Source organism: Ceratotherium simum, chromosome 19 (assembly GCF_057802395.1).
Source record: "Ceratotherium simum simum isolate JZ-2026a chromosome 19, ASM5780239v1, whole genome shotgun sequence".
Lineage (NCBI taxonomy): Eukaryota > Metazoa > Chordata > Mammalia > Perissodactyla > Rhinocerotidae > Ceratotherium > Ceratotherium simum.
In genome coordinates, this window is record NC_141918.1 from 33,874,609 (window position 1) to 33,896,454 (window position 21,846).

General features: G+C 42.1%; 1 protein-coding gene across 6 annotated transcripts in view; it reads right to left on the reverse strand.

Moving 5' to 3' along the window:
* Positions 1-21,846, reverse strand: part of FYN (FYN proto-oncogene, Src family tyrosine kinase) — a 206,303-nt gene that overhangs the window by 158,820 nt on the left and 25,637 nt on the right. For all 6 annotated transcript variants that reach the window (XM_004422226.3, XM_014781174.2, XM_004422224.3 and 3 more), the window contains exon 2: positions 19,021-19,060. The gene's annotated coding sequence lies outside the window, so the exon portion shown is untranslated. The remainder of the gene's footprint in view (positions 1-19,020; positions 19,061-21,846) is intronic.

Consider the following 21,846-nt stretch of genomic DNA (forward strand, 5'->3'; position numbering starts at 1 on the left):
CAAAGAGGGAGCCACTGGCCTCCAGACCAGCACCAGCGATGAGACTGTGCACATGGGGGATGTCAGGGACTTATTTCCTTTGTATTATTCTCCTAGTCCCTCGCCTCTACGCTTTTTAAAAGGGCGTTTTCAAAGTACCTTACTGAACTACTGGGGAAAAGTTGCTAAATGAACAGAAGTACAGACCTCCACAGAAATAAGGCTGCCCATTCCTGGGGACACATCTTCCTGCAGGTTCAGTGACTTTATGAACAGAAAATGTGAGGTGCCCACTGCTTGTCAGCAGACTGACCACCTGCCATAGACACTCTCTTGGAGGGGCAGTGTCAGTGCTGCAGGAAGATAGGGGAGAAGTGGCTGGAAAGGGACATGCAAGGAAGCTGGGGAAAGAAACAGTCTTGGGGAAATGGGAGTAGGCGAGCCAGCCCCATAGCAAACGAGCCGGAGATTCTGAATGCGCCGTGTGCAGCGACAGAGAACAACCAAAGGTCTCAGGGAGGTAGGGGACAAGGTAAAAGTGTGCCTGCATGAGGCAGACCACACACAGGGAAGACTCTGGGTCCCAAATGAGTGGTAGGATGGTGCTACAGGGACGGAAGGGTGTGGCGAGGAGGCTGGGACAGCTTAAAGGACAGATGTTTAAGGCTTGCACTAAGGTGATGTTGATAGAAGGGATGAAAGTGACTGCTCTGTGGAAAGAACGCATGGTAGAAAGTTATCAGTCTATTAGACGCACGGAGTAAGAAAGCATGCTCATTCTTGGCTTTTGGGGAGACAAGGCAGAAGGAGAAGTTGATCACCCCCTGCAACGACTGAGGAAATAACGAGATGGGCTAGAAATCAGTAGTGGTGGAAATGGGATCTCTCTCTCTGTCACATTTAAACTGAGTTGGTAATGAATACATTGAGTACAAATGTCCCATGTAGAAAAGGTGTAAATAAAAATAAATTTGTAGATATGCAGACATAGGCATGGGAAAGACCAGGCATGAGGGGTGTTGCAAAACAGAAGGGGCTACTTGTAAAATTTGCATTGAGATCAAGGATTCACATCTTTGGGTCCATTAAGAGGCATTCGGGGGTCCAGAGACCTCCTGAAGTAATACACTGTCTCTGTGTTTGTGTGTGTGCGTTTTTCCGGATGGAGGATTCCTAGCTTTCATCTTCTCCTCAAAAAGGCCCCAAACAGTGGTTGAGTTGGCATTAAGATCCTCGATATTTGATGGAAAATTTCTCCGTCTTCTTGATAAATCTGCTATGTGAGAGCACATTAAGAATTAGGTGCTAACTTTGTATTTATTAGCAAATTTAGGAACCACAGAAGAGTTACTCTCCTATCATCTTGTCAAAATTAAGGTACATTATAACATTCCAAAGACTACTGACACCGGCAAACATATTTAACTCAAATACTTTAAACTTAAAGTGTTAAAAGCATATTTAGAACTTTGTAAGTACAGGTTCCTTACAAAAGGTTTACTATGCATGGTATTTTAATACAAGGGTACCTGGATCTGTGAATATTCACAGCCAGATTCAAAGACCTGCCAAAAGCAGTTACTGGAGCTACTTTTAACAATCACATCCCTTTTTTTTCCCCAAAAGGATGTTATCAAGCAGACTGTGCGGTAACGACTATAAATTTGTGACGTGCTTGTGTTACTATAAATAAATATTGCACATTCTCCCAACCCATTAATTACTGTTCACCTAAAGCAATGCAATTAAGAAACTGTTGAATTCTGAAAATGGGAAAAGCCCTCCTGTCTCTCTTAGGTAGTTTTACAATCCTAACAATAGACTTGATGAAGGCTTTTAAGAGAGGGACGATTACATTACAATGACCGGGGCATGTAAAATTCATTACATAGATCCTTCTTCTGCCTGATGGATTAAATGCCTCATCACACCCTTGAGTGACGTAGGAACAAAGAATAAAGAAAAATCAGAACTTTCTGAGTGAACATCTTATGTCTGAGATTTAATTTGGCCCCGAAAATCACTCAGGACTTAATTCTACACCCAAAGTATGAAGAAGATAGGCTTGGTATCAGATAAATTATGAAATGGCCCTAGGAGTGCTGCTGGCTTGTTGGATATAAATTGACGTCGCAAACCATGCCATGATGATGCTAAACAACAATCATACAAGTTGATATAGCTTTTTCCCTTGAAAAAAGACAGGGGCTAAAACCACAAAGTCCACTCCCTGGGGAACTATCTGGGAGCACCCATCACCCTCAAGTGTCCCCAGAGATTGCACTTAACTGGTTTTTGTTAAATTTATTCTTAAGTATGTCATGTTTTTCTGTTACTATCATACATAGACTTGTTTCTTTAGCTTCACATTCCATCTATTAGCTGCTAATATATAGAAATACAATTGATTTTTGTATATGGATCTTGTATCCTGTGACTTTACTAAGTTTACTTATTAGATCTTTCTAGTACAGTCATGTACCACATAACGACATTTCAGTGAACAACAGACCACACATATGATGGTGGTCCCATAAGATTAGTACCATATAGGCTAGGTGTGTAGTAGGCTATATGATTTAGGTTTGTGTAAGTACACTCTATGATGTTTGCACAACTATGGAATCGCCTAATGATGCATTTCTCAGAACGTATCCCCATCGTTAAGCGACACGTGACTGTAGTGGTTTTATACATTCCTTAGGGTTTGTCTATATCAATTGTCATGTTGCCTGTGAATAAAGACAACTTTGCTTCTTCCTATCCAGTTTTTCTGCCTTTTGTTTCTTGTCCTTGCTCTCTTCCCTTTCTTAAAGAGCTACAACAGCCAGTTTCACCAGCAAGGAAGTTCCTGCCAGTGCACGCCAGTGTGCCTCATGCCATTTTTGGCCCTTGTAGAACCAGGAAGACTGCGCCGTGGGGAACTGTGGCCTTGAGCAAAAAGATCCTGATCCCACCAAGCCATCTGCAGCAGACAAGGGGCCTGATTCAGAGCCTCAAACTTTAAGGGACAAGAATTTATAATTGATTTCCTATGGTTTAATTACTTGTACCTTTCAAGATGCTGACATGTCAAAAAGGAAATACCCAAAGGAATTACTGAATCTTTGGACTTTTGAGCTAGAAGGACTCTTAGAGATTAAACTCCACATCTTATAACAAAAGCGAGGCTTAGAATGTCCAGTGACTTGCATAAGGCCAGCCAGAGGCAGAGGGGGATCCTGCTATTCTGAACAGGACATGAACTGAGAGTTCAGAGACCTGAATTCTAGCCCTGAATAGGCCAGGAATGTGCTCCTGCATTAACAGACTATAAGTCTAAAAGGCTAGAGGAGACCTCAGATGCTCTCAGTCCTGGTCCAAGTTGAGAGAATGACTTAGACCTATGTGAATATGGGCATCTTTTTTGAACTGTTGCTAAGGGTGTTCCCTAAACCCAGGGCAAGATTACATTTTCCTGCACCTGGCCAATCTGAAGCTGGCTGTTACTAATAAGAAATGAATTTTTCTCTCCCTGCCCTGACCAAACTTACTCCAAAATAAGTTAGAACCTAGGATCTCACAGAGCATCTCTGGCCCTGTTTACACCAACTGCTGAATATACTCATCTGATATCATCACAAAATCTTAAAAGCTCGGTTTAACATCTTAGGGCTCACACACAGCTGCTGGGTATCCCGGCTGAATTCTTCTCTTACATATTATTTGTACCTTTCTCTTAGAAGAACTTGGCAGAGCCTAGAAAATCACCAGCCTGTTTAGCAAGCATATAATATGTTCCTTCTTCACTAGCCAAGGGATGTTAACAAGGATGTCCTCAAATTAGCAAGCATATTTCTGTCAATCAAATACATATTTATTTGAACAGCTGAAATTCTACGACTTTTAGGAAGTCCAGTTCTTCACATTACCCCTCTTGTCACAAAACGTCAAGCATTCTTATTCATCAATCACTTCTCTAAAATAACCGTCAGTTGTCACTGCTAAAACAGAAGTTCCAAGAGGTCAAAAGTATTTACTGAGATCAGAGCAAGGCCTCAACTGGACAAAACAGAAATCAGACAATAGAAAAGCATCACTCATGGTTGTTGGATGTGTGTTGGGCGAAGCTTGTTTCACCAGAGGAGGTGAAGCTGGGAGGATAGGAACCACCATACTAGCTACCCTTGCACAGGGGCCTTAGGAATATGACCTCATTTGACCAGCAACAACCCTATGTGGGTAGATGTAACATCTTGAGCTCCCAAGGAAGCCAGTTAAGTATCTTGCCCAGGGTCAAACAGCTGGTTAATGGTAGAGTGGCAATTTGAATCTAGATTGATCTCTCTTAAGTCCATCCTTTTAATTAATTTTATTATAAAAGTAATATAACCACATTTACAAACGTTGAGAGGAAAATCCCTACAATCTCATAACCCAAATACAACTGTTAGCAGTTTGGTATAATTTTTGTAGGGTTTTCTCACACATGCATTTTGCTTTCAAAATTAAGATCATATTCTCTAGACAATTTGGTGTCCTGCTCCTTTCTACTTAACAACCTAAACATTTGTCCAATTTATTTAACAATTTTTATAATCACCATTTTAACTAATATATAATATTCCATTGAGTAGATGTGTCATAGTTTACATAATGAGACCTCAACTGTGGAACACTGGGGTTCTTTTAAATTTTTTTGGCAAAGCACAAGTGTTAGTTCCAGGATACCATGCTGACTTCCCAAATATGTAATGTCACCATCAAAAATTTCAAAGAGACCATACCAATCCATAGATGATGAAAAACTATGATTAAAATATTTTGAAAATGCCACCATCACTGAGCTCTCTGGCCTGAAATCAAATAAATGTGATGAAGGCTATTAATGAAGGGTGACCCAAAAATAACAAGTTAAAAAAAGCTGCACTTCTGAGACTCCAGAGAACACGTGCTTTTAATGGTTTAATGCTCTACTTTCAGTTTCACAAGAATGCCAACAAAAAAAAGTTATTCTCACCAAAATCTAGATTTGGAAGAACGGAAATTCTTTGAAAAGAAAACATCTTATCAGCTTTATATATCAGAGTGGTCAGAACTTACAAATGAGTCCAAAATGCTCACCCAGGACTGTGTCATATTTCATAGTTAGTTTGCTATTCAAAATGCCATAGACCCATTTTTCTCAGGTCAAGTGAATGAGCAACCATAGAGCAGCTCTGAGTTCTCATTAAATAACCCTATAAAGTAAAAGAGACAGCAATGTCAAACCCCGTGTAAGTTTATTTGAATTTATAAAATACAAAGCATGGCTGTCAGAAAATCTCCTGTGTCTGGAGGAAAGTAATCTCCAAAATATTTGTGTGCCTCCCTGTGGATATCTGTTTTGAAAGCTTTATTAGAATCCACGCTACCATCAGTTTGATGTGGAAACAGCATACTTAAATGCCCGGCAGCATCTAGCTGCTCCCCAGATAGAGCACTAACGATTACTGCTAATCTGGAAAAACTGAGTGAAAATGGAAAGAACTGGGTATTTCATTCCTACTGAGATGGAATCTGCTCCCTAACGACAATGTGATTACAGTCCATGCAAGATAACCTTCACCCTTCCCACAAGGGTTGTTTAAAACCTACACCTTTCTCTTCATATCCCAGCTCTCTCTACCCCACACTTTGATGGTGAGTTATACTTCATCAGACCCTAATGACATCCTTTTCCTCTCCAACATTTATCTAACCCTGCATTTCATCTTTCCTTTGGACTTCCCCTTCTCTTAAAAGTTCACCTGTTTACTTATGGGAATGTCAAATGGAATGTCCAAATATAACCACTTTGGAAAACAATTTGGTGTTATCCAGTAAAGTTGAAGATGCATATACTCTAAGACCCAGAAATTCTTCTCTTAGGCACCTATCCTAGAGAAATTTCACAGCAAGATGCACATACAAGAATGTTCATAGGAGCACTGTCTAAAACAGTACAAAATTGGAAATGACCCAAATGTCCATGGAGAGGAGACTAGACAAATAAATTGTGATATATTCACACAATGCAGGACCATATAGCAGTGAAGATAAATGAATTTCATACATGTCACTTCATACACCAGTAGGGCTGGATCTTAAAAAATGAATGTTGATTGAAAAAAGCAAATGGTACAAGAATGCCATTTATATATAGCCCTGAGGCAAACAAAACTTAATAATAGATTGCTTGGGGAAACATACTTACATAGAAAAGCCAGGAAACGACAAACACAAAATTCACAACAGTGGTTCCTTTGAGGGAGAGGAGTATGGCCGGGGAGGAACACTTAGGGGCTTCCAAAGTACTGGTGATATTCTAGTTCTTAAGCTGCAGGATGGGTTCAGGGGGTTGTCGTATTTCTCTCCTCCTCTCTCTCTCCCTCCACGTTCCTCTCTGTGTATGTATATACGTATGTATCCTACACACACACACACACAGTCCTTTGTATACATGACCATCATAATTTTTCATGTTACCCTGAGCCCTCGACCCACCTCCGTCAGCGCCTCCTTCCTGGCACTCTGATCCTCTGTGGAGCCCTCAGCTCAGACCCGCTCTTAGACCAAGTGCTTGTTCCATCCCACTCCCTGATCCAGTCAAATATGACGACCACTGAAGACCCAACGTGATGTCCTTTGTACTCTACATGGACTCACCTGGAGTGTTTATCCCGGCCACTACTGATGAGAAGGTAAACTCTGCAATGATGTCTCGCTCAGAAGGTGGTGCCAACCGCATTGCAAGGGAGCCTGAAATGCCCCTGAGCACAATGGTCATTTGCTAAATTATACCAAGGAGCTGTAGGCAGCAATGCTGGCCTGGCTCTCCCACGGCCGACCCAACCGCAGGGTCTCCTGCTGCTCCATCAAATTACTGCTACCCAGCCTGACTTCCCCAAACCACCCCTTCCTCGTTCCTGTAAATAATCTCAGTTCCACCCATCTCTCACACACCCAGGCTCCCAACCTGGGCATCATTCTTCATTTTATTTCCCTCTTTTAAGAGTAAGCTCTGGATGACTTTTCTGCTCAACCTCAGTTAGACTCCCTCAGGAGTCCCTGATCTTGGTACCACAGCCTTAATTTAGACAAAATAAAGATCTTATTGGATTTTTTCTATTTAGGAATGTTTATTCTAAAAGGTTCTGTTTTTTCCAAGTGTTTATTCTAGACATTTATTATTTATTATTCTAAAAGCATCTCCTATTTCCTACTCAAAAATTAAAACTGATACAAAAAACATATTTCGAAAGCAAATGAATTTGGCAAATAGTTTTTTTTACCTCAGTTTTCCTCCCATATTTAGTAGCCTTCTTGTGGAAAAAAGACATAAACTGTAACCACTGTCCTGGAGAGCTGAGTCTAGGTAATTTGATTTTTTTCAAAAATGTTTCATACCATCTGCTTCATAACATGAAAACAGTACAGCACATCTCCATTTTCGCTTTAATGGGCCTATTTTCATTGATCACAGAAGACATGCTAAAGTGGAGATTGAACATGAAAAAAAATTATAAGAAAAGTTTATGCAAAGAGCTGGTATGATACTATGAAGCAACTCTACACTCAGCCCTGTGAGGAGCAGGATGCTGTGTTACCAGGTCGGGGGCTGGATTAAGTGGACGACTTCAACAGAGAATTCTGAAACCAGCAATAAACACAGAAACTGAAAGATGAGTCTGAAACACCAGCCAAGCGAAGGTGATTCCAAAATGAGAGGTGACAAGAACCGACGCAGGGACCTGGTTATGAGAAAAGAGAAAAAGAAAAAAGGAGGGCCTTTGGAGAAAAGCCTCCGAGTTGGTCAATTCCTTCAATTTGGGTGAAGCGAGCTCTCAATGGGGCCAGGGGATATGGTGATATAAACGAAAATGCAAAAAAACTGTCATTCACCACCTCAAATTTGAGCAGAGATACAGCAATGGATGTTCACGGTTAAAGTATCAGGTGAAATGATGGCCGCCTAAAATTTACATACAAACAGGCCTGGCATGCACTGATTTGAGCTCTACTCCCCCAAAGAAAATAAAAAACAATTTCTATATTTCCAACAAAAGCAAGTGCTTTTAATCATGCTCCTTGGTATTTACCTAAAGGAGTTGAAAACGTGTCCACACAAAAACCTGCACATAGATGTTTATAGCAGCTTTATTCATAATTGCCAAAACTTGGCAGCAACTAAGATGTTCTTCAGGAGGTGAATGGATAAATAAACCTTGGTATATCTGGACGATGAAATATTACTCAGAGCTAAAAAGAAATGAGCTATCAAGACATGAAAAGATATGGAGGAAATTTAAATGCATATTACTAAGTGAAAGGAGCCAATCTGCAAAGGCTACATACTGTACGATTCCAAATATACGACATTCTGGAAAAGGCAAAACTATAGACACAGTAAAAAGATCATTGCTTGCCAGAGGTTAGGGGTGAGGGAAGGATGAATAGGCGGAACACAGAGGATTTTTAGGGCAGAGAAAATACTCAGTATGATACTATAATGGTGGATACATGTCACTGTACATTTATCCAAATCCACAGACTGTACAACACCAAGAGTGAACCTTAAAGTAAACTATGGACTTTGGGTGATGATGATGTGTCAATATAGCTTCATCAATTGTAACAAATGTACCATTCTGGTGGGGGATGTTGATAATGGGAGAGGCTGTGCACGTGTGGAGGCAGGGGGCATATGGAAAATCTCCATACCTTCCCCTCAATTTTGCTGTGAACCTAAAACTGCTTTAAAAAATAAAGTCTATTTAAAAAACATTAAAAACAAAAAACAAGTGTTTTTTCCTGCCCTCACACATCTCTGTTGACTCTGAAATGACTCTCTGAAGCTTTTTACTTTTTCCCTCAAAAAACTTTACACAGTGTCTTCTCGTTGTTGTTATATTCACCACCTAGAAAACACAGAAGCCTAATTATATTTTCCTCTCAGTCACCGTAAAAATAGAATAATGAAAAAGTTATTTCATTGGCTGCAGGCAATATTTATTAATACCAAATACGAGAAAATACAGTAAATATTATAGTAACTGTCAAAAGTTTTTTGTTCTGCCAGTTCATGGGTTATATACGAAAAAATGCTCCTTACATTTTGCCAAGGAGGCTGGCCCCATACCTAAAACTTCACTGTGACAACTTCTAAGTTTCACGAACAGGTTTCATAAGTTACTTCATTTTCAATACCTAAGGGCTGTTCAAAATGTTTCCCATTATCAAATTTACTTTCCTGCAAGAAGCATCACCTTGATGCATGGGTCAAGCTCTCTGGTAAAGGGAAAAAAAATTTTCCCTCATTCGATAATAGCATAATAGGCAAAGTGGCAGTTACTTTGTTTTTTAAACCACTGTTTCCCCCCTCCCAGTCTAGGAGGACTACTTTTCAGAATATTCTTCTAAAGATGGACAAAACCTTCCCCCTCCAAAACCAAAAAAGGTTTTGTTTGTTTTAAATCACTGTAGCATTAAGTCTTGATGAAGAGCAACAGAAAAAATAATGTCGTGGAAAGAAACCTTCCTCCGACCCATTCTTCTACCCTAAGTACGAATTTACTCCACATCATACTTGGGAGTTATCCAATCCTTGACCAGTATTGCCCAAAGAAAGAGGGAACAACAAAGTCAGTAAATTATTTCATGCCCTCCCTTCATCAGCATCTTTTCATCTAACTCCTATTGGGGATCCTTGTGTATCGATTTCACAGCACCCTATGCCTCCCCTTCACTCACCACAGTTGTAGTTCACACTTGATGACTATCTGCTTCTCCATAGCCAACATCACACAGCTCTTCAGTGGCACAGTCAGTACTTACTCAAGCCCCAGAGGCCCACACACTCTTTCCATTACATCACGTTGCCTAGTAATGGACTCTGAAACCATCTCACTTTCTCTCAGCAATCTTACTGGGAAGGACTATTGCAAAAGGATGAATTGTGGTTTATCCCTTCTTCTGTTAACATAAATGATCCACACAGCATCCCACTTCCTTTCTTTCACTTTACACTCTGACTATATTCAGTAGTGGCACATTTCACAGCTTAATGAACAACACCCCTACCTCTTCCGAGAAGTAGCCGTATTCACCCGACTGTGGGGGCCGCTCTCCACACACCACACATAACCCGCAAAGGAGGATCAGTCTTTAGTAGAGGGGAACCCTTAAAACAAAGATTAGGACTCCACATCTGAATATGGGCTTCTAGTCCCTCCTTAAAAATCACCTGTGGGTAACACCCACAGGTGTGTTACAGGAAGTGGGGCTCAGGATTGAAACCCACTGACATCGGAGAACCACCGTGTACCTCTGCCCTCAAAGCATAACCAACCTAAAGAATAACCAAGCACTCTACAACTCTCCCTTCCCCTAGGACTGCCTCCATCTCAGGGTATTTTCACAGGATTGTCAGAGTGATAGGTTATAGAGACAGAGTACCTGGATGGCAGCAAAGCATCTGACAGTCACTCAAAGCACAGCTGAGCAACATGGGAAACCCTGGGCCAAGTGACAGTTCAGCTTGGTGGACTCAGAGTTAACTGACCACTCCGAGGGCACTAACATCACAGAGGAGTAGCATCGCCCTGGAGGGAGGTCCTTGAACAGCACGACTTCGTAGGTTAGTCCTTGGTTAATATTTTCATCAAGATGTGCTTTTGGAGATCACAAATAATTCACAGCTGAAAGGGGATAGTTAATTAATTGGAAGAAAGAATAGAGATTTTAAAAGATAGCAGGCTGGAACGACTGGACCAAAACAACAAGAAAAGAAGAACCTAAGAAACGAACAGAGATAAAATCTTGCTTTTAATTGTAAAAAATCTGTGTATTACATTTATATAGGATGGTGTCATCACCCGCCCTACACCCTCCAATCCGCTCAGCTGGGACAACTCACCCCTGTTCACAAGTTCTGCCAACGGGCCTGACCCCAGGCTCTGAGTGGGTAAGGCTCCAGGCCCCTGACACTCAGACTTACATCAGTGTTATGACCCTGACTGCAGACCTGGGGCTTCCTTTGACTCTTTGAGCTCAAGTTCCTGTCTTGTGCCCAAAACACTTCAGCAGTTGACTATGTAACTTGTTCTTCTGGACCCAACTCTTTTCATCAGCTTCCTGGCTGGAGTCTTGTCCGTGTACTTGACCAGGACTCCTCTCATCTGGCCCCTCGACCTGCTCAGCCAGCTAATTCTGCTGCCAAACATCTGTCCATCTGGACTGCCACCTACGGAAGAGTGTCCCAGTGCTTTGCCTTTCCAGATTGTCCTAACTGCCTCCTGTTCACTGCTCACTGCTGGTACCGTCCCCATGAGCGTGCCCAAACCCATGGATCTATCTGTTCTCTGGATCCCCATCTGGACTGTATTCTGGATCCCAAGCTGATCCCATCCTGCTACTGACAGAAACCCAGCCCTTCTACATGGCAGGGGCAGGGATTCATATTTTAAAGCAATGCATATTTTAAAGTGTTAAAGATGTTTATTGAACACAAGCTCAATGCAAGCTGGAAGTGTGAGAGAGTGGCTAAATTGGAGATGTAATGTTGATCTGCATTATGATAGCATTTGATGATGCAGAACACATGTGCATCTCACAAGACCTAATAGTCTTAGGTGAAGAGTCCTTACTCTACACTGGTCAAACCATCTCTGAAGTACTGTTCATGTCTGAACGCCAGGTTTTTAAAGAGACAATGACATAAAGGAAATGCATCCAGGAAGAAGTAACCAGAATGACAGAATTCCTGACATCAGGTAATATAAGAATATTTGTAAGAACCAGAGCTGTTGGCCTAGGAAAGGAGGGTTTGCAGGGATGGGATTTTCAGGTGCTGAAGAGCTCTCAGGTGAAGAATGACCCAGAGGCTTATATTACAAGAGACAGCTTGGGGGTCTGCAGGAACACAGTGGAAGAGGTGGGCTAAGGTAGTAAGTGCTGGTCCCGTCTCCACTCCTGACTCAGGTGACCCTGCATCTCCAGCCTCAGTTTCCCCCTAAGACTGGGAGGATACGATTTCAAAGGCCCCTCCTCGATCTCAGAGCCCATAATTCTTCATCCTTACATTAACCCCAACATGGCCTTGAATGATCTGAGGCCTGGGAGACGAGGTCAGTTCCTGGGTTTGCAAGTGGCCCTTTCCAGGAAAATCAAATTCTTTAAAGTAACGTATGAAACAAGTGGTCAGAAGCTTTATGTTTCAGGAAATGAAAAATACAGAAATTCCCAAAGAGAAGGTGTGGGAGGCAGAAAATGTCCACCCCTTCCCCAATATATTCACTTCCTAATCCCTGCAATCTGTAAATATTGCCTTATATGGCATGATAAGATATCATAAAGTTAAGGATCTCAAGAGTAGGAGCTTATCTTGGATTATCCAGTGGGCTCTAAAAGCCATCACAGGTTTCCTTATTAGAGGGATGCAGAGGGAGATTTAATAGAGACACACAGAGGAGAAGGCAATGTGAAGGCAGAGGCAGAGGCTGGAGTGATGTGGCCACAAGTCAAGGAACAGCTGCAGCCACCAGAAGCCGGAAGAGGCAAGCAACAGACTTCCCCACAAGGCCCCTGGAGGGAATGCAGTCCTTGATAGCGGACTCTGACCTTCAAAACCGTGAGAGAATAAATCTCTGGTGTTTTAAGCCACCAAGTTTGTGTTCATTTGTTATGGCAGCCAGAGCAAACTAATACAGAGGGTTTCCTGCTTAAGTAAAACTTTGTTGTGGGCCAAAAGTGGGCAGTAATAACCTTCTTTAAGGGGAAAGCTTGCATTTTTATGTACTTTTATGGCCTATTCCATATGAGTCTCAGAACAAGTACAGCTCCGCTTTTCAAAGTGTTTATGGGCAGTGACAAAAGCATCTTTTAAGCCCTTCTTCATACATATTTTACTAATCATCTCTCCTTCACATGCAATTTTAGCAGACAATAAGTCTATGCAAGGCAGACAACCAAATGATTGCAACCTCTACCCAGCAGGCCTGGCTGCGGTGGAACAAATTATGCAGCATCTCGCGGCTACGGGAGAAGCCTACAGAGGAGGTGGGAGCTCATCTCAATTCTCTATTGTAATGTGGGCAGCGTTTCTCCCCACTCTCTCCTGGCAACATCCAGCTCTCATCTTGTACAATGATGAATGCTTCTGAGATGAGGAATACAATAAAATGATCCCTGAGCCTAGGAACTGGCCGCGGAAAGAGAATGAGTGTCCCGCAGGCCTCCTCAGACTCCCACTGTCACAGCATGCCATTCCTGGAAGTCACTCTCATGCTGTCACCAAGAGGACCACCTGGTGGGACCAGGTCAGGTTTAAAGAGATGGTTCCCCTTTCAAGTTTCTAATTTCTCCTTGATAAAAACATCATTATGATCTTTAAAACCATAAATAAGGGAGAAAGTCCTTTCAAATTCAGTGAAGAGAAAATGAAAGATGCGTATAAAATTACCAGTTAAATTACATGAGGCTAATGATGATTCACTTGCTCTACTGAGCTTCAGTACAAGAGAACATCTCCGTGGAGTGGAAAGAGAAGGGTGCTCCAAGTCTGAGACCTACTTTTGGATCTTGCCACTTCCTAGATGTAAGTCCTTGGGCAACTCATGTTGCTTCTACAGAGCTTCATTTTCCTCGTATGTAAAATAGGGCAACTGAATAAGAGAACAAGTGGCCTAGAACAGTGGTTGGCCCACAGGTGTTCATTAATGTTCAGGGAACAAATGAATTAGTTGTTCTGCATCTAGGACTAGGCAATCCACCCCCAATTTTTCAAGTCTTTCCTTGAATCACAACAAATTTTGTTATCTGTAGCTCTTCTGTTATCACTATCTGCCTGAGTTTAAAATGTTTAGGAAGAGAGATCTTTTATTATCTTGGAAATTCTCTTATTATTTTGGAATCGGCAGAGGGTATGTTTTCTTCTTCTTGGACAGCAGCACTTTGTTTTACAATCTAGAGATTTATGTTAAAGACAGTTGGTCAATTATTACGGGTGATGCGTAACAACTATTTTTGGTCCAGGACTAAAAATGTTTGCTCTTTGATCTGAAACAGAACTCTATGCAAGTTCCTCCCTCCTACACACCACCCCCCAACCCAAAGCCATCCCCTTTTCCTGATCCCCGGTCACCAGGAAAGCAGGCTGTGTGAAGCCTGGCCTTTTCTCACTGACACAGCGGCTGGTCTTTCCCAAGGCCCAACTGCCAGTAGAATGGGTCAATCTGTGTGTGAGGCTGGGCAGGGGGCATGGAGAATGGAAGCTAACTTGGCATCCTGTAGGCCCTGGGCTGGCAGTTCTGAGCATGTGTATCAGAGAGAGCCTAAGGGATAACTCTCATGTGCAGAGGGGAGTTGCCCTCTCCTGTCCCCACAAGCACCTCTGAGCCCTGCCCTCCATTTGGGAAGCAACGGCTTCTACAGATGGCAGGGGGTTCTGCTTATGTTGTTCCTCCCTTCCTCCTCATCACTCTCTCTCCTACCTCCTTATAGCAACCAGCATACACAGTGAGGTGGCGCACCCCAACGTCAAGCCCTCCACATTCCCACTGGAGACACATCCTCATGCCTTCCCAGTGACCAGCATTCTCAAGCCTTTGGACACCCCATACAAGCACTGCTGACCTTCTGACCCCTGGAAATCCAATTCTCCTCACTAAAGAAAAATCTTACATGAATTAATTTTTCCACCTCTCAACCAGCTGTGTAGGAATCACGCACACAAGGCTTTAAGGCTTGGTTCCAGATGCAGTCTTGAATTTTGAACCCTCAATTGTTTAGAATCAGATTTTTTTCCACAAGACTATTAGCCCCACAATAAGAATCTAGGATATTTTTACCATTTCTCTTGGGATTTATGAAAACAAAAGAAACATTGAAAAATGGAGCAACTTCTATGTACATTCTACATTTACAGACTAACACATTTCAAGGAATTCACTGAGAAAAAGGAAATAATTCTAAAGCAGGAGGTAATTTTTCTATTTACTTCTCTTTTTGAATGACTGTTTTTTATTTGGGGAGGCCTCTGTGCCTATTGAATAGATAGTAGTATTTGTGGCCTGAAGGCAGCTATCTAAACCCTGCGAACAATCAGAATAGAAAACAGGAATTCTTGGTCTCACTGAAACATCAGAAATGACAGGGGCCTCTCTCAAGGCAGGTGCCAAAATACTTTTAATCATGCCAGACAAAGGCCTTATAGGATACATGAAAATCAACCCTCTCTCCTCAGCCCTTTGAGAGTAGTTATGACCAAAGTAGATGTGATTTTAATCAAATCCATTTAAATCATGATTTCAATTACTAAATAGGATGACTCAATTTAATCAGCTTTTTATTTTTAAAAAAAGTGCATTTTTGTTTCCCTGACATAACCTTATTACATATTCTTTAAAATTCAGTTGAGTAAGGGTTTCACTTTTAGAAGATGCACTTTATATAGTTGCATCAGTGATTTATGGAAACCATACTCACAAGTATATCCCTCAATAATTCCAGAAGATTCTGCGCAAAAAAAAAAAAGTTTTAATATTTTCCTTATGCTCTAACTGCTCCTCCCTCTTTTATCTTCAAACTCTCTTTGCTTGCCCAGATTACTTCATTCTTAAGAATTATCTATTCATTTGTCTGCTTGAAACTTTGCATTTTTGGAGAGAAAGCCAAGGAATGATTGTCTTATCTCCATATAATGCTATTAACAAGCATGGTTTCCACAGATAAAAACACATAGACGGAGAAGAGGAACATGATTTCTGAGATACACAATAAGATTTTCTACTTTGCCACGTACCAAAGTGGCTTTCACTGGCTCTCATTACCCTTATTTTGGTCATATGCCACTCACACAGGCCTGCAGCCAACATTTTAAGAGGGCATACTAGAAGCCAGGCACCAGGCTTAGCACATGGAAGGATTCAGACCTGACAAAGCTCACAGTTCAATAGGTAGCTTTGAAGCAACCATGATAGCTTTGAAGAAGTCCATGGTGGTAGGGCAACCCCATCCAGATTAGAAGGGAGAGTGTCAAGGAAGACCTCTCTAGAAAGTAACATTGCTTTTTTATTACTTACTCATAAAAGTAATTTTTGTGAGTAAAATTTTTTTTGTGAGGAAGATTAGCCCTGAGCTAACATCTATTGCCAATCCTCCTCTTTTTGCTGAGGAAGATCGGCCCTGAGCTAACATCCGTGCCCATCTTCCTCTACTTTATATGGGACGGCTGCCACAGCATGGCTTGACAAGCAGTGCGTCGGTGCGCGCCCAGGATCCGAACCTGCGAACCCGGGGCTGCCGAAGTGAAGTGCACAAACCTAACTGCTACACCACGAGGACGGCCCCTCATAAAAGTTTTTTAACAGAGGTCACACAAATATATTGTCTCAAATATTCTATCGAGTCCAAGGTAACGTGGGACATGGGAAAGAGAAGGCTCTAGATCCACACAGATCTGATTAGAATTCTCGCTATTACTGTGGTGCCTTGAGCAATGCATGGTAGGGAACATGGTTCCCTCACAAGAGTGTTGTATGGTCAAGCGCGACACATACAAAGTACTCGGTATAGTGGAAGTCCAATAAACTATAGATAATAACTAATAATTACAGAATTTATGCTAATTTACCTTTCAGCTTTGACATGTCAAAAATAAAGCTGATTTTCCATTCATAGTTCTGTCTTTATAAAAATGTTCAACTTAAAGAGAAAACTCAAAAATCTATTAAAAAAAAACACACTATGACTTCAGTGATTTTTTCCTTCACTTGAGTTGGCCAACAGGTATCATTTACTTATACACTGGAGGCACACCCTATACTAGATTCTTCTTGGCAGACATTTGTAAACACAGGCAAAAAGAACAGTCGATATATCTGTACTCGACAGCCTTCCATTAGCACTAGAAAAAGATTTTGGAATTGGAACTTTTAAATTAGTGGGAACTCCTCTAGGGCAGTTAAATGTTTTTCAGGTCATTAACTACTTGACTGAGAGGGTGCAGGCAGAGGCCTTCAGAGGCAGCTCAAATTCATGCAGCCCAAGAAGCGTTTCCCACCTCACGTCTAGCTTCTCTTATTCTGAATTCCCTCAGTACTTATAAATACCCAACCCACATGACAAGGTTGGTCACACTGTTCACTCCTTCATTAGACACTCATTGCTGCCGGGGTAGTACCTGGAGGTACAACAGACAAGGCTCAGCCTTCCAGGAGCTCCCAACCCTCGGCGGCCTTATGAAGCATGCTTCAGACTGGTAGCCAATAGCACTTTACCCTTTTTGACACCAAGCCCAAGTCAGAAAACAAAAAAATATGTGTGGTTTGTGTTTTTAAGTTAAAAAATGAAGAATTTTACTTGGTCCAGGAAAAGAGACCACTTTACTGATGAGAAAAATGAGGCTTGGAGAGGAGAAAAGATTTGCCTGAGGTTTTAGGGCAAGTGAATAGTAGAACTGAAGCAAGAATTTAATTCATTCCACTCAGGGCTTCCTGCCCCATTTATGGAGTCCTCTTGTCGGCCTGGCACTGGATTGTACTGGGAACACAAATGAACAGACCCGCCTCCTCCATCAGCTGGAGCTCCCGGTCTCGGGATAGCAGGACTCCCCTCTGTCTGAGCCACACAAGGCCAGGCAAGCCCCGCAGCTTGGAGCAGCACCAGGCCTTTCCTGGACTGCCCGCCAGCCCTCCAGCTACGTCGCCCTGAGGTGGCTCCTGAGGGCCTGGCCCAGGAGGGCCACAGTGCTCACCCCCATAGGGAGTGCCTTTGCCAATCCCTGGCCTCCACGGCCAAAACCTAAGTGCATGCGGGTTCTACAAAGGCTCCCTTCTGCCTGGCCCTGACTAGAGCCTTTTTATTTCCCTGAGTCCCCTTGGTCTATATGAGTTCAAAAGGCCATGACTGAAAGTAGATCACAGACCATTCTGCAGAAAGCTAGGGGGCTGTGTGGGGTCAAAGGTCAGGGGTGGCTCATAATTCTTCTAGAACGACTTTCAGATAGTATATTTCCTCAATTGAAATAAATGTACATTGTCTGCATATGCAATGGCTCTAGTTTAGGGAGAAGAACGTCTCTTACACACAAATTCAAAATGAGAAATAACCCCAAGTCATTCTAGGATGACAAAGTGACAGGCCCTGAGTGGCTGGGGAATCGAGAAATGCAACTCAGAACTGCTGAAAAATTACACCCAAGGCAATGTGATTGGGCAGCGGAGTTTGGGGCAGAAAAGGACCCTGTGGGTGGCTAGTGAGACCTGCGTAAGTCCAGCCTTTCACAGGAGCCCAAGGTACCCGGGAGAGGAGAGAGGTACAGGCAGAGAAGACACGGCCAATGTTTGCAGAAAGAATGAATTAATGGTTCCTTCACACATCCCTGCCATCAAGCAGCTGTTCTGGATAGCCCAGTCCTCATCTGAGCTTCCAGAGCCCCTTCTGCACAGCTCTATCACATTGTATAATAATTACCCGTCTGCCACACTCATTTTTGTCTCAACAGAGTCCAGCATGGTGTCTAACACCAAGTGGGCACCAAAAAAATGTTAAGTGAATGAAAGCATGAGCTGTTACACAGTGACTGTGATTCAAAGGTACAACTAGGGCAGAGGTAAGCAGTAGCCATCTGAGAGGGGAGGAAAAACCAACAACAAATGGACTAAAAGGGACTTCCCTTAACCAGTCTGAAGAAGGAATGCTACCCACCCCTCACCAGCCCCAAAGGCTCATCAGCCATAGGACAGCTGTTCCATTCTATTTTTGGGGTGGGGAGACATATCTTACAGCTAAAATATATGTTCCCATAATTATTAAAATTGAGTGTTACAAATAAGGGAAGGGGGAAAATAGCAGGTTCACCTAAGTGAGCTAAGACTTTCTATTTCATATATCAGCTCCATCCCCAACTCAACCTCTCTCTTAGAAACCTATGGATTCAGAGTCACAATCCCAAGTTTAAAGTGGACCAAGTCCTGGGTCCCAATGGGAAACCCTTTCTAATTTACAAAGCATGTGCTCTCAGTGCAAAACTTCTCAACTTACTTTTTCCACGTCTAGATCAGCATCCTGCTTCTTCAAAAAACTGTAGAAGAAAAAAAAAAACAGACATCAAAAGAGAACTGAGTACTCTTTGCCTGTAAACCACCCACAAAGCACCACCATAGAATTTCCATTTGCTGCAGACAATCAATTTGCCCACAAATTTTTTTCTTGTTCACACAATTGTTGATAAGTCACAGTTGCCACAAACACTTGCCTGCAACTGCAGACTTGGCCCTGTACCACCACGGGAAGTCAGCATGAGACTGTAACCTTCCAGAGCCAGGAAAGATAAGGATGAAGGTCTTGACTGCGTACACACACACACACACACACCCCTACCTCATCTTCAGAGAGCCTACAAGTCATCCATAGTTGGGACACATTAAAAATGAATCTTCCAAGGTCTCGTTCAACCTACCTGTTGGCTTAAATCTCCCCGTAGCCCCAGCCTATATTTGCCCCATTTCCTGTCTGACTGTGGGTGGGCCTCACTGTTAAAGCAGCCTTCTTGGGATGGCTCCTCTTTACCATCAGCTGGGGTTCCCCTCTCTGCGAGGTTTGCCAACCCACCAGCCTGTACCAACTTGTCCACAGAGCTCTAGCCCCAGGATTACCTTGTGCCAAGCCCCTAGCAAAGTTAAGTGCTGATTCTGATGGCACCCATGCCCACTTCATATTAATCTTTAAAGTGCCAGGAGCGGGGTGGCAGATTTCCAGTTTGCTTATACACTCTGCCTACAACTTGCCAATATTATGGTACCTCATTTATTATTTGCAATTTTAGCCGTTTGAACAAAGCTTCAGTTTTAATAAGGTATCTAAAGAGAACAATAAAAATGGTTGACTGGATTATGTTGACAACAATATGTTAGGGCAGAAAGTGATAGGTTTGAGGAATCTGAAGGAAAAAAAAAAAAGCACAGGCAATTTTTCCTATCTTAGTAGAGAGTCAAACTTTTTTCAATATGATTCTTAGCAACTTTCTTCCTGGTCCACAGTTTAAAATATCCTCAATTAGGGCTGGCCCCATGGCGTAGTGGTTAAGCGGACGCGCTCCACTGCTGGCGGCCCGGGTTTGGATCCTGGGTGCACACCAACGCACCGCTTGTCAGGCCATGCTGTGGTGGCGTCCCATATAAAGTAGAGGAAGATGGGCACAGATGTTAGCTCAGGGCCAGTCTTCCTCAGCAAAAAGAGGAGGATTGGCATGGATGTTAGCTCAGGGCTGATCTTCCTCACACACAAAAAAAATAAAAAATTAAATAAAATAAAATACCCTTATCATAAATTACTATCCCCATCAAAACCATCTCCCCCCCACACACACACAAGAGAATTTTTATGCTGTTTGAAAGGATGCATAATTAACAGTAACATCTTTGTTTTGTTTAATCAAAGATGACTCAGAATGAAGGAAAGAAAAAATGACCATGGGGAAGAGAATTAGAAACTCATATATTATCTTCTGCAGATGGGCATTCAAATCATGAACTCACTGCAGACATGCATGCGAACCAGCACGGAGGCTGGAGGGAGAATATGCTAATGAGCACGCCACCACAGCTTGTACCTTAGCAACCCACATAACCTTATCTCTTTCTTCCTTCTGAGACATGCTGTCCTGCCCTAACCAAGGAGATGCCACCAGGAAATATAGGCCTTTTCTTTTGGCTAACCACCAGGGATCTAGACACTGCTGAGCTGTAAAAATGGGAATATCCTCTGTCCAGAAATTTTAACTGGCCTCCCTATAACCAGCAAAGAGTAATTCAGTAATGTGAGAACTTTCCACCCAAGGGAACATATACACAGTGGAAGTCTGACTTCCATTTCCAAAGAGGTTTAGGAAGGTTGTCATTCTGATTTATAGAATGAAATTTTCTATTTGCAAGGTGAAAGATTCCTCTATCTGCCTGAGAAAAAGCATTTGGAGAATCATCACCCTTTTCCAAAATAGTGAGGAAATTTAACCTCTCTCACGCATACAGTACCACCACAACCACACAGGATGCCCAATTCAACAACAGGTTCTGACAGAATGAGTCTTCACTCCACCGCATTTTAGCAACTGGTACCGAAAGGAAAACTGAAAACCTGTTTGGAGCTGCTGGCACAAAGAATCTGACTACCACACAAGGAATCTTATTCGTACATACATATATATAGCATCATCCAATTTGTTTTTCAGGCTTACTAAACAGATAGAGTTAACTAACAAAGACAATACAAAAATGCATCATCCTGCAGCCATAAACCAGAAGGATGTCACAGCTTTAACTTCAAAGACTCCTAGCAAGCACACACGGCCTGAGATATTTTTAGGCACCAGCTCCATTGTTTCGAAGAGGATACGATTGGATGAAATAGAATTTCCTAAAAGTAAAATTCACACGGCAATCCCTTCTAGAATGAAGAGTGGCATTTGTTTTTAAACTAGGTATATCTTTCTTAAACAAAGGCTGTGTTTCTGAAAAGTTGAGAATAAATAAATTTTGGTCATCCAACGTTTAAGTGAAATAGAGGTACATTTTATTTAAATGACTCCTACATTTTTAAAAAAATCGTTTTTTTTTTAATTGACCAATTATTCTCCTACTTTATCTTTACTCTAAATCTAGATTGTTGGAATATCCAAGTTTTAAGTTTCTAAGGCTGAAGGCAAGACAGACCCCCTCCCTCCCCATATATGTGTGTGTGTACAGATACAGATATGCATATGCAGTTAGACAGACATTTGAAATAGCTGACCATGTATTCAATTGTGGGCTTGTGGGCATTAGGGCATTTTCCATGCTTTTATTCTTCCTGCTGAAGTAGTGCTGATGT